This window comes from Grus americana, chromosome 22, assembly GCF_028858705.1.
Source record: "Grus americana isolate bGruAme1 chromosome 22, bGruAme1.mat, whole genome shotgun sequence".
Taxonomy (NCBI): domain Eukaryota; kingdom Metazoa; phylum Chordata; class Aves; order Gruiformes; family Gruidae; genus Grus; species Grus americana.
Window position 1 is genome coordinate 7,562,541 of NC_072873.1, and position 17,865 is coordinate 7,580,405.

General features: G+C 51.3%; 1 pseudogene; it reads left to right on the forward strand.

Moving 5' to 3' along the window:
• The first annotated feature begins 7,910 nt into the window (after positions 1-7,910).
• On the forward strand, positions 7,911-8,672 carry LOC129195549 (feather keratin Cos1-1/Cos1-3/Cos2-1-like; annotated as a pseudogene).
• The last annotated feature ends 9,193 nt before the right edge of the window (positions 8,673-17,865 follow it).

The following is a 17,865-nucleotide window of genomic DNA, read 5'->3' on the forward strand; positions in this document are numbered from 1 at the left end:
AGCCACTGGTGACAGCTTGGACAAGCACCCCCAGGAATCCAGACCTAGATTGTCAACTGAGAGCAGAGCTCCTGGCCATCGATTTCAGAGAGGCTGAGCATCCAGTGCTGCCCTTCAAAGGAGGGCAGCTGGGGCTCTCTGAAAACATGGCCGAAGTCTAACTCCATGGCCTTCCACCCTCTTCCATCTCTGTCTTGTCTTCTGTTCTTCTGGGCCGCAAAACCCCCGGAGCCAACCTGAGGCATCTGCTGACCCCTCTCAGGACAGGCAGATGGATGCCTTGAGGGATCTCCACCGTGGGCAATGGGCACAGACTTTCTGCAGCTGCTGGTGCTCTCCCTGCACTGGCAGCCTCCTCTAGAACTGACCTTGTTTCCCACGTCAGAGTCATTAAAGTTTTCCGCATCACATCCTCTGCCTCCACGTAATCCTTTTCTGGTGTCCTTGTCTCGTGTTTCCAAGGAAGAAAGGCATTGCCTTGGGTGGTGGGGGGGAAGGTGCGGGCACAAGCAGACCTTTCATCATTGCCAGGGGAAGGGGAGGGTGGGACAGAGGATAATGGGTCCCTTCCAGTCACTGTTCCTTGGAGCTAAGGAAGACATACTCAGCTGCTCCTAAGCCTGTAGCAATCAGTCCCTGCATTCTGGCATCAGGCGTTTGACACGGTCCCCCACAACATCCCTCTGTCTCAATTGCAGAGAGATGAGTTTGATGGGTGGACTGTTCAATGGATGAGGAACTGGTTGTATGATCACCTCCAGAGGGTAGTGGTCAACGGCTCAATGCCCAGATGGAGATCAGTGACAATTGGTGCCTCTCCGGAGTCCATACAGGGACCAGTACTGTTTAACTCAGCAGGTTATTTCATGTGTTCTGCCTGCACTTCTCAGTGACTGCTTCGAGTCCACAGCAGCAATATTGAGTATCATAGAATCATAGAAAGGCTTGTGTTGGAAGGGACCTTAAAGATCAACTGGTTCCAACCCCCCTGCCATGGGCAGGGACACCCTCCACTAGACCAGCTTGCCCAAAGCCCCATCCAACCTGCCCTTGCACACTGCCAGGGATCCAGGGGCAGCCACAGCTTCTCTGGGCAACCTGTGCCAGGGCCTCACCACCCTCACAGGGAAGAATTTCTTCCTAACATCTAATCTAAATCTACTCTCCTTCAGTTTAAAGCCCTTACCCCTTGTCCTATCACTACATGCCCTCGTAAAATATATTAGAAGATAAGGAAGAAGTGTTTGGACTAATGACTATAAATGACTATAAAACCTAGAGGCAGGGATAGATGGTGGGACAGCATGGCCCACACAGTGACGGATCCTGGGCTTCCAGGCGTCATGAGCAGGGTGTCTGCAGTCCTTCTACCATATTCTGTATCTTTAAGAGAAAGTGTGGTCTGAACAGTAATGGAGTCTGACAACACATAATCCAAATTCTATTGAGGCAATAAAACAGATAATCAACAACATGCCTCTATGGTGACCCGATCACTGGTAGTAAACACATAAGCAATGCCATGGCTCTGGTGGACTGTCAGGGATACTGAATGTCCAAGTCACCTGACAGCAACAGTAAATCTCACAAATATTTCTTGAATGCGGGCAAGAGTTCCACAGTCCCTTGGCTCCACCAAGGGTAGCGTGACTTGAGAGAATACCTTACATGGATAATGTGGGCCACATCCTGCTTATGCTGCCAATGCTGGTGAAGCACAGGGTGTCAGTAGGCACTATGTTAGAAAGATATAGGATAGGATGGGATGGGATAGGATGGGATAGGACAGGATAGTTTTCTGTCAGGGACCTACGATGATCATCTAGTCCAACTGCCTGACCACTTTAGGGCTGACCAAAAGTTAAATCATGGTATTAAAGGCATTGTCCAAATTGGGAACTGCAGCGCACAGACCTTCTGTGCATGACCTATCAAGCTAGAAACTCATTTTTACACTGCCTGACTGTGTATCCAGCTATCCCTCACTTTATCAGCTCACTCATTCCGCCCATTGTCCACCTCACTTTCTATAATCTAGAAAACGCTGATCCATGTCTCTGTACAATCTTATATTGCAGGCTGATGTCAATCCTGATACATAAGTCTGCCAGATCATACTGCTTTCAACAGCATCTCACAAGGGTCTGAGTTTTTTCCATATCAACTAATGACCTGTAGTTTCTCATTCAGAGGAAGACATAAACTTTCCTGCTTCTCATTCTGCTTGTGCTTCTTACCAAATATTTTTATAATATGCCACATTATCTGCCAATGCCTGGTACTTCAGCATATCATCTTTTTAGCACCGAACTAGCTTTCTTTGTACGGCTTAGAGGACTTCATCAATTCCTATATATGTATACCTCTTTTTCACAGAATGCTAGAATCATAGGATGGTTTGGGTTGGAAGGCACCTTTAAATACCACCTTGTCCAAACACTCTGCCACGAGCAGGGACATCTTTCATCACATCAGCTGCTCAAAGCTCCATCCAACCTGATTTTGTTTTAGTCAATATTTCTAGAAGAGAAGGTCTATATGGTCACTACTTTCTTCCTCTAAACATCTATGTAAGAACAATACATCAAAAGGAACTTGCAGACATTAAAAAAAGTGTGGAGTCTGAGGGCTCCTTTTATGCCCAATCGTTCTTACATGGAAAATATGTCGGCTCTCAGCAGAACAAGTCAGGTTTGCAGGGCTCGGAGCAGATGGGGCTCTTCCTGTTCAGCCGGAAGAGCACTGAGGCATGCTTGTCCCGGAGATCCTGGGGCCTCTCATCCCAGCACTCATGAGGAGCATCCGTGCGGGAATGGGCATGACATAACCAGGAAATGCAAAGGCAGCATAGAGGGACACAGCAACACATCCCTGGGATGTTTCCGTTCATTCGGAGCAGGCAGGAAAATTGTAGCTTATGCAGCACTGCCTTTGGGCCTCAGGCAGTCTAGAGGCCAGTATAAAAGCCAGACCAACTGGTCGCTCTCTCAACCACTTCCATCACCGCCTCCTCCTTGGGAAACAGGTGAGTTGGAACCCCCTTTTCTCCTCCGCCTCCTCCTCTAGGACGGACTCTTGCCTTCCACGACATCCCAGGTGATACCTGCTCCTTGGTCTTCTGTTAGTGTTCTGCGATCATGATCGTGGGAGAGAGCAGAGGCGAGATGGTCTGTCATGGAGATAGGCTGGGGCTGGGCTGGGGTAGCTTCTTGGCTATAGGCTAGGCAGGAGGATCCCTGGGCCTGGCTGCTGTCTGAAGAACCCCGCTGGGCTCAGGCAAATAAGCCCTTGTTCCCCCCTGCACAGCCTCTACCTCCCCACCCAGCAGGTGCCTTGGCTTCCTGTTGGTGGGGTCGCAGGCTCTTCCTCAGTTACCCCTGTGCTCTGCTTCCCCCTGTCCTCTCTCCCAGGTTCACCTCCACCTTTGAGACATGTCCTGCTACAACCAGTGCCAGCCCTGCCAGCCCTGCGGCCCGACCCCGCTGGCCAACAGCTGCAACGAGCCCTGCGTCAGGCAGTGCCAGAACTCCACCGTTGTCATTGAGCCCTCCCCCGTGGTGGTGATTCTTCCTGGCCCCATCCTCAGCTCCTTCCCACAGAGCACTGCCGTGGGCTCCTCCACCTCCGCTGCTGTTGGCAGCATCCTCAGCCGTGACGGAGTGCCCATCAACTCTGGGTGCTGTGACCTCTCCTGCATCACCAGCCGCTACTGTGGCAGCAGAAGGTGCCCCCCTTGCTAAAGCGTCTGGTGACAGCCCAGACAAGGAGCCCTGTGAACGCAGAAGATGATGCCAGACTGAAGGATGGAAATCGTGGCCATTGCTTGGAGAGGGGCTGGGCATGTCCCGCTCCTCCGGCAAAGGGTGTCAGCCCTTTGGAAGGGGCCAGCCTGGGCTCTCTGAAAACATGGCCGATGCCTCCCGTTCCCTTCCTCCACTCTCTCCTTTCCCTCCTTTTCCTTTGTCATTTTCTGCTCCCCTGGGCCATGAGGCCAGCCAAAGGCAGCTTGGGGGCACCTGCCTGCCCCTCTCCCTCTGTGGGGCACTGACTCTTGGCTGCCCGTGGTGATCCTTCCACTGCGGGCTCCTCTTGGAGACATCTTGTTTCCCTCTTTGGACTCATTAAACCCTGCTGCATCCCAGCCTCGGGCTCTGTGTGGTCCTTTGCTCTCTGGATGCTCTCTAAAGCTGTCCAGGGAGACAGGAGATCTGCTGGGAGGGAACAAACGGGTGAGCCGGTGGAGCCCTTCTCATTCCTAGAGGACTGGGAGGGCAGGACACACTCTCTGTGGGCCTGCTTCACTCCCTGTCCCTTGCAGCTCAGAACAACAGTTTCCTCTGCACATTTTTCCCTGCTCCAGTGTGAGCACTTCCCATAGGTTGCAGTCTGTCAAAACCAGCTCCAGCTTGGGTCCTGTCCACAGGCTGCAGTCCTTCCAGATAAGACTGCTCCAGCGTGGGTCCTCCAGGGGCCACAGTTCTGCCAGCAGCCTGCTTCTGCACGGGCCCTGCACAGGCCACACTTCCTGCAGGGGATATCCTAGAATCCTGGAGTGGTTTGGGCTGGAAGGGACCTCAAAGCCCATCTAGTTCCAAACCCCCTGCCATGGGCAGGGACACCCTCCACTAGACCACGTTGCTCAAAGCCCCATCCAGCCTGGCCTTGAGCACTTCCAGGGATGGGCCATCCACAAGTTCTCTGGGCCTGTCCCAAGGATGTCACGTGGCACAAAGTCAAATGCTTTGCACAAGTCCAGGTGTACAGCACCAGTTGCTCTTCCCTTATCCACTAACGCTGTAACCCCATCGTAGAAGGCCACCAAATTTGTCAGGCACGATTTGCCCTTAGTGAAGCCATGTTGGCTGTCACCAATCGCCTCCTTAATTTCCATGTGCCTTAGCAGAGTTTCCAGGAGGATCTCCTCCATGACCTTGCCAGGCACCGGTAAGACTGACCGGCCTGTAGTTCCCCGGCTCTTCCTTTCTTCCCCTTTTTAAAAATGGGGATTGTGTTTCCCCTTTTCCAGTCAGTGGGAACTTCACCACACTGGCACAGCTTCTCAAATATGATGTAGAGTTGCTTAGCCACTTCATCCATGAATTCCCTCAGGATGTGTGGAGGCATCTCATCAGGTCTCATGGACTTGTGCGTCTTCAGGTTCCTTAGATGGTCTCGAACGTGATCTCCTCTGACAGTGGCTGGTTCTTCATTCTCCCAGTCCCTGCCTTTGCTTTCTGACTCTTGGGTGGTGTGGCTAGAGCACTTGCCAGTGAAGACTGAGGCAAAAAGTTGTTGAGTACCTCAGTCTTCTCCTTGTCCCAGGTAACCAGGTCTCCCATTTCATACGGGAGGGGTTCCACATTTTCCCTAGTCTTCCTTTTATCACTGACGTACCTATGTAAGATTTTCTTGTTGTCCTTGACATCCCTGGCCAGTTTTAATTCTGTCAGGGCTTTAGCCTTTCCTAACCTGATCCCTGTGTGCTTGGACAATTTCTCTCTATTCCTCCCAGCCTACCTGCCCTTGCTTCCACCCTCTGTAAGCATCCTCATTGTGTTTGAGTTTGTCCGGGAGCTCCTTGCTGATCCCTGCAGGCCTCCTGCTGTTTTTACCTGCCTTCCTCTTTGTTGGGATGCATCGTTCCTGAGCTTGGAGGACGTGATCCCTGAATCCTTGTGTCTAAATTGGAGAGACATGCATTCCATGGATGGACCACTCGGTCTACAAGGAATTGGCTGAATGGTCGCACTCAAAGAGTTGTGGTCAACGGCTCCTCCTCCAGAGGAGGCCATGAAGCTGATCAGAGGGCTGGAGCACCTCTCCTGTGAGGACAGGCTGAGAGAGTTGGGGTGATTCAGCCTGGAGAAAAGAAGGCTCCAGGGAGATCTGACTGCGCCTTTCCAGTATCTGAAGGGGGCCTACGGGAAAGATGGTGCGGGTACTGTTTATCAAGAAGTGTAGTGACAGGATAAGGGGTAGAGGGTTTAAGCTGAAGGAGGTTCGATTTAGATTAGATGTTAGAAAGAAATTCTTTACTGTGAGGGTGTTGAGGTACTGGAACAGGTTGCCCAGGGAGGTTGTGGAGGCCCCATCCCTGGAAGTGCTTAAGGCCAGGTTGCACGAGGCTTTGGGCAATGTAGTCTAGTGAAGGGTGTCCCTGCCCATAGCAGCAGGGGGGTTGGAACTAGGTGATCTTTGAGGTCCCTTCCAACCCAAACCATTCTATGATTCTATGATTCTATGCGTAGTGGCAAGCTTTCTTGGGCCTCTCTTCCCTCCAGGGCTACTCTCCCAAGCAGGTCCCTGAAGAGGCCAAAGTCTACTCTCCTGAAGTTCAAGGTAGCGAGCTTGCTGTGCGCCCTCCTGGCTGCCCTAAGGATCTGGAAATCCACCATTTCATGGTCACTGCAGCCAAGACTGCCCTTGAGCTTTCTTGGTGAGAACAAGCTCCCGCATGGCACCTCTCCTCGTAGCCTCCTCTGTCACTTGGAGAAGAAAGTTATCCAGGAACCTCCTGGATGACTTACACCCTGCTGTGTTGTCCTTCCAAGAGATAGTGGGGTGGTTGAGGTTCTGCATGAGGACCAGGGCTTGTGAACACCAGGCTTCTCCTTTCGGTCTATAGAGGGCCTCATCTGCCCGGTCTTCCTGGTCGCGTGGCCTCTAGCAGACCCTCACCATAATGCCACCGGTCCCTGCCCTCCCTTTAATCCTGACCCATAAGCTCTTGGTCGGTGCAGCTGGTCCAGCATGGGCTCCTCCCTGGGCTCCTCACTCTCCTTCACCCCATCCCCACCTCTTTTTCACAGACTTCCCTCCTTCATTCTCGGCTCGTCTATTTCCTCCATCCCAAGCAGCGCAGTGGGATGCGGAATGGGGGGTTGTGGTCAGTGCATAACAGCTCCTTTCTGCACAAAGTGGGACTTTCCCTGTGTCGCTCATGAAGAAGCAGCAGTGTTTCAGTGGCTTGTCCTAAATCGCATGTCCCTGCCTTCACAGACACAGTTGCTAGGCCCTCAGACTCAGGATTTTATGGGGGATATGGAATTCCTGGTGCTTGACCACCAAAGGTGTTTGAATCAAAGCTCTTGGCTTTCTTGGCCTTTCTCCCTGTACATAAAGCAAGAAGTGGAGGGCACAGGAGGCAGAGACTGCATTTCAGCTGGCAAGGGCAACCCGCTACTCTGCGGTGCTCATGGACACACCAGGGGAGCAGGAGAGAGTCCCCGTGCTATGACCTGCGCATGCCCTCGTGATGAGGGTCACACAAGTACAGACCGACACACGTGTGCTCGTGCACGCCTGCATGGAGCCATGCCAAAATCTGTACGCTCACATAAAGCCAGGAAAACATCAGCAGCTGTGGCCTCTGCTGAGGAGATGCTGGGGAGCCTGCTGGCAGGACACGACTCAAGTACCCCGGGGAAGGACCGGGCCCCAGACATGCTCACGGTGTTGCCTGAGGACCTGCAGAGTCTGCACAGAGAGGGGATGAGGCCAAGGAGCCCAGCAAACGCGTCCTGACAGCACTGTTAGTGTTGCAATAGGGTCAAACCCTCCCAGCAGAAGCCCACCGGTGTGCAACAATGAGCGACCGTCAGAGAGATGTGCCATGTCCTCTCAAATGGCAGTCCTTGGGCATCCGGTGCCCACATCCTAACCACAAACAAGCCCACAGGAATGACCCAGGTGCACATCAGTTGCCTGCACAGGACGCCATCAGCACTGGAGCTGAGTCTTCTGCCTGCGCTGATGTGTTTCTGCCCTGGAAATCCTGGGGCCTCTCGTCCCGGCACTTACAGAAGCCTTCACGTGGGGAAGCACGTGGCACAAGCCAGGAAATGAAAAGGCAGCAGTGCAGGAAACCAGGACACAGCCCATGCCATTAGCTGGGATGCTTTGCATTAGGCATGAGCTTGTCAGAACATTATTACTTCCACAAGGGGCTGCCTGAGGCAGCGTGGGACTTCTATAAAAGGCAGCCCAAGTCTCTGCTCTCTCATCCACTTCTCTCGCCTCCTTCTCCTTGGGAATCAGGTGAGTGGGAAGCCTCTTCTCCTCCTCCTTTGAGATCAGGTCTTTCCTCGATGCATGTCTCCGCTGATATGGACTGCCCTAGCCCAGGGCTGGGAGCTGCTTCTCATGGGAGAGGCAAGGGCAGAGAAGGTCTTCCACAGAGAGGGGCTGGGACTTAGGTGAGGCAGCTCCTGGGCTGTGAGCTGGGCAGCGTCTGCTGGGCCAGGAGGTGCCCTGCCTCCCATGTGGTTGGGTGCAGTGCTGCTCCTCAGGTGCCCCTGTTTTCTACCTCTCCCTACCCTCTCTCCCAGGTGAACCTCTGGCCCAGAGACATGTCCTGCTCCGACAAGTGCCAGCCCTGCCAGCCTTGCCTGCCCTGCCAGCCCTGTGGCCCGACCCCGCTGGCCAACAGCTGCAATGAGCCCTGCGTCAGGCAGTGCCAGAACTCCATAGTCGTCATTGAGCCCTCCCCCGTGGTGGTGACCCTGCCCGGCCCCATCCTCAGCTCCTTCCCACAGAACACCGTTGTGGGCTCCTCCACCTCCGCTGCTGTTGGCAGCATCCTCAGCCGTGACGGAGTGCCCATCAACTCTGGGTGCTGTGACCTCTCCTGCATCACCAGCCGCTACTGCGGCAACAGGTGTCAACCCTGCTAAATCTGCTGGCAGCTTCCCCTGGCAAGAACCTCCAAAGACCTCAGAACATGCTGCTGGAGAGGAGGCAGAGATTCAGGGCATTCTATGTAGAGCTTTGGGCCATTGTTTCCTTCTTCCACTCTCCTCTCTCTCTTTCCTTTCCTGTTGCTGTCTCTCAACACCAGCCTGGCGGGGACCTGTTGGCGTCTCTCCCTCTGCAGGGCAGGCCGACAGACAACACCCTGCAAGAGCTCTTCTGCTTCTTAGTGGCTGACCCTGGTGCTCCCTGTGAGCCACCTCCTTCTCTTCTTTAGACTCATTAAAGCTGTGCTGCATTCAAGCCTGGGCCTCCGAATCCTCCTTCCTTCTGTGGCAAGTCTTCCGGTCTGCTCAGGGGAAAAGGTGGGAGAAGGGGAGAAGAAAAACTGTGCCATACATCCCTGCACAGAGATGGTCGTGTCTCCAGTGAGGAAGCTGGCTAGCAGCCTGGGCGGGATGGTGGACCTGTAGCAGGTCTCCAGGCCAGACAGATTCATCAGGAAGAAGTGCATGGGTGTGTGGAGATGCGGGTCTCTGACCACCAGCACAATGATGAGGATCTTCCCAACCATGGTCACTGTGTATGTGGCCAGACAGAGGAGAAAGAGAGGTGTCTGGAGCTCACGGGCATCCCCCAGTCCCAGCAAGAGGAACTCCATCAGCAGTGTCTGGCTGACCCATTTTCCTCTCTGCATGCTGTGTTGTAGATCTTTCTTCTTCCCACTCGCCAGGTAGGTGAGCTGCAAGATAGAGCTCTTGTTGATGTCGGATGTTCACACCCCCCTGAGAGTTTTCCTGTTGTCTGTAAGTAAAAAGGGGAAGGGGAATCACACCAACTGCATGACAGCTGTCTCCTGGGCTGGGAAGAGCTGCTCTGTGAGGTAGTCCTCTTGAGAGAGGGCCCCAAAATAAGTGCTGTACCTGGAGAGTAGCGTGCAGTCTAATGTGAGAAAGCTGAAGATGAGAAACTGATCCCTGAGACAAAAGTAAGATAGAGAGAGACATAAAGATGATAAAGATGATAAAGGTAAAGGTAAAGAAAAAGTGGAATTTCACTGCGAGAGATGAACTGACATGTGCAAGCACCCTGAACCCACACACCTCAGCTCAGCTGAGGTATGGCAGTGCCCCCAGGCTGGCTTCTGCACAGCAGCAGCACGGCTCCAACTGAGCAGTAACAGCCTCACTGCCCGAGAGCTCAGCAATGGCAAGGACACAGAGGCAATATCTGGAGGAAGGAGTGAGCTCTGGAATTCACCTAGGAAAGGACAAGACAGAGGCACAGGTCTTGTATAACTGACACCACGCAAACTCCCATGAGCTAAGTAACAACACTAAATTTGCCTGTGCAAATACAGTGTCTACCTGTAACCCTCGGCATGAAGAAAGCATGATTAAGAGAGGTGATTGTGACAAGAGCATGGGACTCTTAATCCCAGGGTCGTGGGTTCGAGCCCCACGTTGGGCGCCAAAAACGGACTGACATGGTTTAGCCCCAGCCGGTAGCTGGGTGCCACGCACCACTCACTCACCCCTCCCCCGGCGGGCTGGGGAGGAGAATGGAAAAACAACGGCAAAGCCTCAAGGGTTGGGATAAGGGCAGTTTACTGGGACAGCAAGGGAGAGGGAAACAATCAACAACAGTACTGATAACAGATATTCACAATGGGCGATAACAAAGAACAATTTACCGATCCAACGACTGACCAACCAGACACTCAGCCTGTCCCGGAGCCACACCGAACCCGCCCCTGCCCCACTAGCCCCCTTTTATGGTGAGCATGATGTCACATGGTATGGAATAGCCCCCAGCCAGCTTGGCTCACCTGTCCTGGCTTTTTGTGAAATTAACTCTATCCTTGCCAGAACCAGGACACTTTCTTTCTTTCTTTCTTTCTTTCTTTCTTTCTTTCTTTCTTTCTTTCTTTCTTTCTTTCTTTCTTTCTTTCTTTCTTTCTTTTTCTTTCTTTCTTTCTTTCTTTCTTTCTTTCTTTCTTTCTTTCTTTCTTTCTTTCTTTCTCTTTCTTTCTTTCTCTCTTTCTCTCTTTTTTTCTCTCTTTCTCTCTTTCTCTCTCTCTTTTCTCACTCTCTCTCTCTCTTTCTCTCTCTCTTTCTCTCTCTCTTTCTCTCTCTCTCTCTCTCTTTCTCGCTCTCTTTCTTGCTCTCTTTCTCGCTCTCTCTCTCTTTCTCTTTCTTTCTGTCAGTTCTGCACTGACAGTTTGATATCAAGGAACATGTTGGAGCTGTACCAGACAAGTGAGATAGACAGAGCTGTATCATGCAAGTGAGATAGAGCGCTGTGTCAGTGCAGGAGAGGGCTAGGCAGGAATCTTTATCACAGAGGAAATGATTGATGACTTTTGGACCACAGAATGACATCATGTCTAGATGTCAGGAAGGCCAACAGAAAGAAAGCCTGCTTGCCGGGAGCTGAAGGCCAACTGAGCAGAAAAGACACGCTGAGACTGTTAGCATCAGGCATCAGCTACACAAAGGAGAAGATACTCTGTTTAACCTCTCCCTCTCACACCCTGCACCCCCTTCACCACTGTGAGCTGTTCTACTCCTTGTAGTATCTCCTCTCCAGTACTGGAGAATGACCAGTGTGGCAGAAAGTGGAGCCCGTCTGTTCATTAAGTCCTGGTAGATTCCTGTATCTGTGGACTGTTTTCTTCCTCTGTGCACCGTGCTTTGGGCCATTTCTCTTTGGTGGCCCTGGAGAGCAGCTGTGCTGGAAGACAACCAAAGCAGCCATGGTGACCAAAAGGAGTAATTAGCTGGATTTTCTTTCCTGAAGGAGTAAACATGCAAGAGTTTGCAGTGAGGTCTTCTGAGGTGACACACAAAGCTCAGTCTTTGTGCCAAGGCGGGACTGGGTTGGTTCAGAAGGAGAGACAGGAGAATCAGAGTTAGGCAAAGACAATGAAGAACCTGGAGAAAAGAGGTGGTCTATGTCTGTAGGAAACTGGAAGGTGAATGAGTAGGTTCATTTGCAGACAAAAACAGGGTAAGAAAATTGTGGTCTGGGTCCCAGTAGGAGAATGATTCTCGTTCTGTTCATGCCTAGTAAAAACTCAAAGATGCGTGAGGGAGGGTTCAGGGTTTCATGAGAAAAGGGAACTTGAGAGACATAATAGTGACTATGTCACAATACGTGGGCACTACTAGCTAATGCTAGAATGCATTTTTCTGTCCCTTGTACATCTGATTCTGGTTCTGTTCATGGGAAAAGTCTTTCCCTGTGCCTTTATGTTCATAACCTCCCGGGTGGCCCGTAAAGCAAATTTAAGCAAACTTGAGGTTTTAAAGGAAGACTTTTGCAAGACCGAGCAGTCACTGAGAAGTGCAGACAGAAGACACGAGCTCAGTCAACATGCTCATGCCTTTTGTGTCTCTTTGGCCGCCTATGGGGCCAGAGCTGGAAAAACATTGTGGCTGTAGGGAGCTCCAGGACCATCTTCCACATGGCCATGGGCAAGTTTCTTGTGTTACCTCCTGCCGTGGATGACTCATCTTCTTCAATGGCTGACCCCTTAAGAGCAGAGAAAATTCCTGGTCACTTGTTCCTCCTGTCCAGATCCCAGGGCAGGAAGGGGGAGACTGGTTACCAGAAGATTTCTGCCCCTAAGGCTTGACTCAGGAGACATAATTTCCTGTGGGGTCAGGAGCTTTTTGCTTTCTTGAGGTACTGTGGGTTCTGTGGTTAGTGACTTGTTTGCCCCTGAGAGGCAGACATGCTCTGTGGTAGGCTTGAGTTGTGCTGGAGTAACTGGATGATCTTTGAAAGTGTCAGTGAGCTCTGCCTATGGAGCAATTGATGGGAGGTGACTTCTTCCACACCGGGTAAGGGATTCAGTCTTCCCATGGAACTATTCTTGGGCCTGAATGTCTGTCCTCTTCTTATTGTAGGACACTGCTTGCCTGACCCTGAATAAGGGAAGGCAACATAGAAGTCTTCACTTTCAAGCTCTGCTTCTCTAAGTGTTGGACCACACACTTCAGGAAAGCAGAGAGGAATGGGAGTGTGGGGGTCTATAAGCAATTGGCCTCACCCTTCCTTGTGAGACTTGACAATTTGACCAAGGCACTATGACTCCCAGCAGTGCTTGCTCTAACCACTGGGACACACCTTTCCTCCAGACATGGACGATCAAGTCCGCCCCTTTGAAGTGGAGCTCAACAGCCACCCGTCCCTACCGAAAACCCAAAAGGTCAAACTGCAGTCCTCCAGTGTTCTCTAGACTGTGGCATTCTAGGCTTTGCCCGGACATGTGATCAAACATCAGAGCTGGATCCACAACGTGCAGTTCCCTCCTCCTCCAGCTCTCAGGAATGTAGACAGTCTGCAATTCTATAGAAAGCAATGTCTTATTCTGCTTTGGCACATCTTTGTCATGCCTAAAGAAAATGACTGCCCAGACAAAAACAGGGAGTCCAAGCAGTGGCAGGGTAAATCCATTGTCTCTGTTGGCATCAGAGGGCCAAAACACCCCCACTGTCATAAACGATGATAACCAGTTTATCCCAAATGAAGGTCTGACTCTGCTTTGCCTGAGCAACAAGTCAAAGTAAAGGTGACCTTACAGAGCTCTGACAAACATTCCCTGTCACAAAATCTCAGGGTCCTATGGCAACTCATTATGGACATGGTAATTTCAGAGTGCATTAATTTCCGAATTGCTTACCTGGCTACGTCCTTGCAAGGTGAATCATCTCATTGGGAAGAGCTAATAACGCAAACCCACGTTGCCTCTTTGCCATAGTTCAAAACCTTTTGTGGCAAACTCAGAGCGTGTGGTTGGAAAGAGGAGGGAAGGCTCCAAGTGCCATCTTGTCAGTTCTCCCAGGAATAGCTGGCTTTGCTCCTATGCTGGTGCAGCTACCCATGCTCCAAGGTGTGGGCCGTGGACTTTGTGCTAGCTAGGGAGAGAGGGCTGACCCTGGTTATCATCTGGCTGGGACAGCATTGGAGTTGAAGGTGCCAGGTCAGCTCCAGACATTCAGCCAGACCACATCTGTCTGCATGTAAGGAAAAAATATAAGACCTGTAGAACTGCTCCTCTTGACAAAGACTCAAGAATTCCTCATGTTTGCAAAACATAAACGCACAAATGAATACATGAAACCTCGCAGCTCCCTGGTGACTGTAAACATGTGGGTCTGGAACAAGCCAGAGCCTCTGTGCAGGAACCCATGCTGCAGCAGTGGGTTGTGAGTGTGGGACAAGCCTGACTTCCCACAAGCTGCAAATGCTGAGGTGAAGAAATAGAAATGAAGTTGAGCTGATGAAGTTACTTCCAGCATTAATTACTGACGAATATACTCTCTTCAACAGGCAAAAAATGGTGAATTAGCAGGTGGAAATTTTTTATCAGCATTATCAGCACGTCACTTCACATCTGTGGTTACCCGTCCTCTCAACAGTTTTTCCTTTCTCCCCCCTTCAGCTTTGTCTGTGAGGGGCTGCAAGGTGTGCTGGGTCAGAGCACGGGTTTAATTCCTGCTGCAGAGATCTTCAAGCAGGACTTTGAGTGGATGCGTGTCAGCATGCTCAGCAGTCTCCTGCAAGCAGTTCAGGGCCTTCCCTTCCTCAGGTAGATTACATCCTCTAATGGCTTCTGTTGGTGAAAACAATAATTTGGTAAGCCTCTGGCCACCCTTGGGACATGTAGGCAACACCCCATCCTCTCTTCCTGCGATGCAACTCTTTCCCTTCCCTCTTCCCACAGTACAGGAAAATGTGCCATCCTTAACCACCACCTTCTGTCCGAGCCACCTCCCCAGCAGAGCAAGAGGACCACAAGAGCCTGTAGGGATGCTGCCCTCTAAGGGCCTCCTGTGGGCCCCAGGCTCCTCACCAGAGCCCAGCACTGGTCAGGGTCCACACCTGCAGGACATATTCTGAGGCTGCAAAGACATTTCTCAGGAGGGACAAAGCAAGGCAGGGCCTCATGGCCATTGGCTCTGGAGAAACCTTCCTTAGCTCCAAGGGACAGGTCCTGAATGGGGTCTACTCAGTATCTCCCACTCTACCTTTCCTCTGGGAATGGTGAGGGGTCACCACGTGACAGAGCCTTCGCTAGCAGCTTTAGGAGGGGAAGCACCTTCTGCTGCAGTAGCAGCTGGACAAGTTGGAGAGACCACAGCCCCCACGGTGTGCTAGAATGACAAGCACAAGGATTTCAAGGACAGGAGTGTGTTAATACACAGGCAGAAGATGTGGACCAAAGTGCCAGAAAGGTCCCATCCCCAGGTGATTGTGGCCTGGACCTAACTACTTGCATCTGCACAATCCTCAGCCAGACACCCAAAGGCTTCTGTGTGAGAGGGCATGTTATACCCTTGTTTCTTCCTCCATCCCTTCCTCCCAACTTGCTCCCTCCCAGCTTGCCAGACAGGCATTTGTTGTCACTTCCTCAGGTGAGTGGGCGGTGTTGCTGGGATTTGATTTGAGAATATCTGAGAATACTGCCAGCCTGTTTGTCCTCCTGCCCGGTCTCGGAAGTCTCTGGGAGTCCTATTGCATTGATGTGTCCGGAGCTTTATTCTACCTCGAGGTGCTCCAGACCTTCCCTGCTGGGGTGAGATCCAGCATCCCCTCATTTAAGTCCACAGTTAACTTCTGTTAATGCATGTGTGCTTCTTGTGTGGACACTTGCGCATATGGATCTCTGTGAATGCATGTGGGTGCGCAAAATTGTGCATGACTCCACATAGATCTGCATGATCACGGGTATTTGAGTGTCCTTGTGCGCCACTCATCATGAGGGAGCGTGCCGCCCAACGCAGGGGCGCTCTCCACTGCTCTGGCCATGAGCATCACAGAGCAGCAGGTTCCCCAGGCCAGAAGGAGCAGCTGAACGGTGATGGCACTGACCCGGCAGAGATCTGCCAAGTGCACAGGCTCTGTCTCCTGAGCCCTCCTTTTCCTGCCTCTCCAAATTTCACACTCTGCCCCAGCAAATTTCAAGCCTCAGCAAGGACAGGTTCACACTAGCATGGAATCTTAGTTTAATTCAACATAATAATAATTGGAGTCTTTCAGCTCTGCTGGTAAACACCTTTGCATCTTCCTCCAGGCCAGGATATGTCCCCTCTCCCCAGTGCTAAGGAGACTGAAGGAGTGGGATTAACTTTATGTACAGGGAGACGGACTGAGGAATCCTGCCCGCCAGGCCATCCCTGAGCAGATGCTTCTGATGGAGTGTCATTAATGTTTGCGACTGGACACAGGCCTCTCATGATCAAGCCAATGCCAAGTACACTCAGCAGCTCATTGACTTGGTTCTGAGTCAGGCAGGGTCTGAGACCAAGGGACGGAGGTCCTGATGTTGCTGTCCTGAGAGAGGAAGAATGGTCCCTGTAGGTAGCACAGGGAGAGCCAAAGGAGTTGACGACTGCTTTTGTTTTCAGCCACCAAGATCTTGAAATCTCAGTTTAAGTCTCAGTAACTGGACCCTGGGGGAAAATGGACATCTAATTGAAGGCCACACACCCCAAAGCCTGCTGCTATTCCCCGGGTGGATGAGGAAAATACCCTTTTCCCCTCGGGGACTTCTGGCAGTGGAAGAAAGGACACTTTAGGAGATGGTGAAATGTTGGCCCCTTTTGGGAAGGAAGTCCTCTTTTGTGCTTCTCCTTGGGCTATTCCTCTTGGTGACTTGCTTCCCTTCTTCCAGACAGACTTTCCACATCTGTAGTTATTGCACAGTCGTGCTTGCTGATGGGAAATAGAGGATACCACAGCAGCAGGGCCCTCTCTTCCCTCCCTATCCCCCACACGTGCACGGGTCCAACTGTCCCCATGCCCCCTTCCACCTCTGCAAGAGTCTCAGGCATTGGCTTTGGGCTGCAGAAAGGCATCGGGAGGGAGAATCTCACCCTGCTCATTGTCATCCCCAGGAAATCAGGGGACGCCGTATCTAGCCCCTGAGCTCTTAGACTGGGATGCCTGCCATCTCTGGAGGCCAAGACCACTCAGCTGTCCCAGGACAGGGCTGGTGGAGTGCTTGTTTACTCTTACTGGGTACTCTCCAGGTGGTCTGTTATGTTGTTCTGAGCTGAAGGAGTCGTCTCAGTTTTTCCCCACATGTCCTTCTTTTGCTCCTGTCTCCTGGGCTGGGATGGAGGAAGGGGAGGGTCCAATTCCCAAGTGTCACCACTCCTGCTTCTTAGCAAAGAGGTCTGCAAGCAGAGGGGCTGTTATCCAGATAACATCCATTAGAAATGGTGCAGCAGGCATGGGCGAACCGGGACAGTCACAGCATCTTGCCCCTGTGGGATGTCCGAGTCAGACCACAGTTTCACTGAAGGTTTCACTTGGACCCTTTGTCTTCATCCTGACCTCACCTATTGACTTATAAGCAAATGAAAGGAATTTCACAACCACATACACCAAAGTGCATGTAAAAACGTGCTCACATGCACACACAAAGAGTGCGCATATATACGTGGTTATTTGGACACACCTTCATGTATTGCCCCAAGCATGTGCACATAGATGTGTGTGCACATCTCTCACACATATACATAGGTGAAAACACACACAGTGTACCTCCACCAACACAAACGCTTACTCAAATGTGAGCACACAGGTGTTGTCCCAAAACTGGGGGGTTGTTTACCTAGTGTGCAATACGCCAATAAACACACAGAGCAGAGGTATTTTATTGCGTATTCGCACAGATATGGGTGACTGCCCCAAGCCAGCACACCGACTCTACAAATCAACAGTCATTTACACACTTAATATTAACATATTCATGTTTCTACTACATATGTATTATTTATCATTATATGATTGGTTAATGAACCTTAGCCTCCTGTGTAAATTAGTTCGCATGCCTAGTAGTTCTTTCTTTTGAGTCGGTGGTGTAATTAGGGTGGGTGGTCCGTGAAGTCGGTGGTTGGGGTCTCCCCCCGTTGGAATTACCTTTCCCCTAGTTTTCTACTTCTTTGGCAATCCTCAGCAATTCTTCAAGGTTTTTTGGTAAAACTAGCAGTATATCAGTTACGCTTCTGCCTTTTGACAATCTCATCTTAATTAACAGAAGAAGAGCACATTGTTTGGATAAACATTAACTGTCACAGGGGTAGGGCTATACGATAGATGTCTTTAGCAGCAACTGTCTTGGTTTGAATTGCATGCTACATTTGATTTTGCTGTAACACAGGT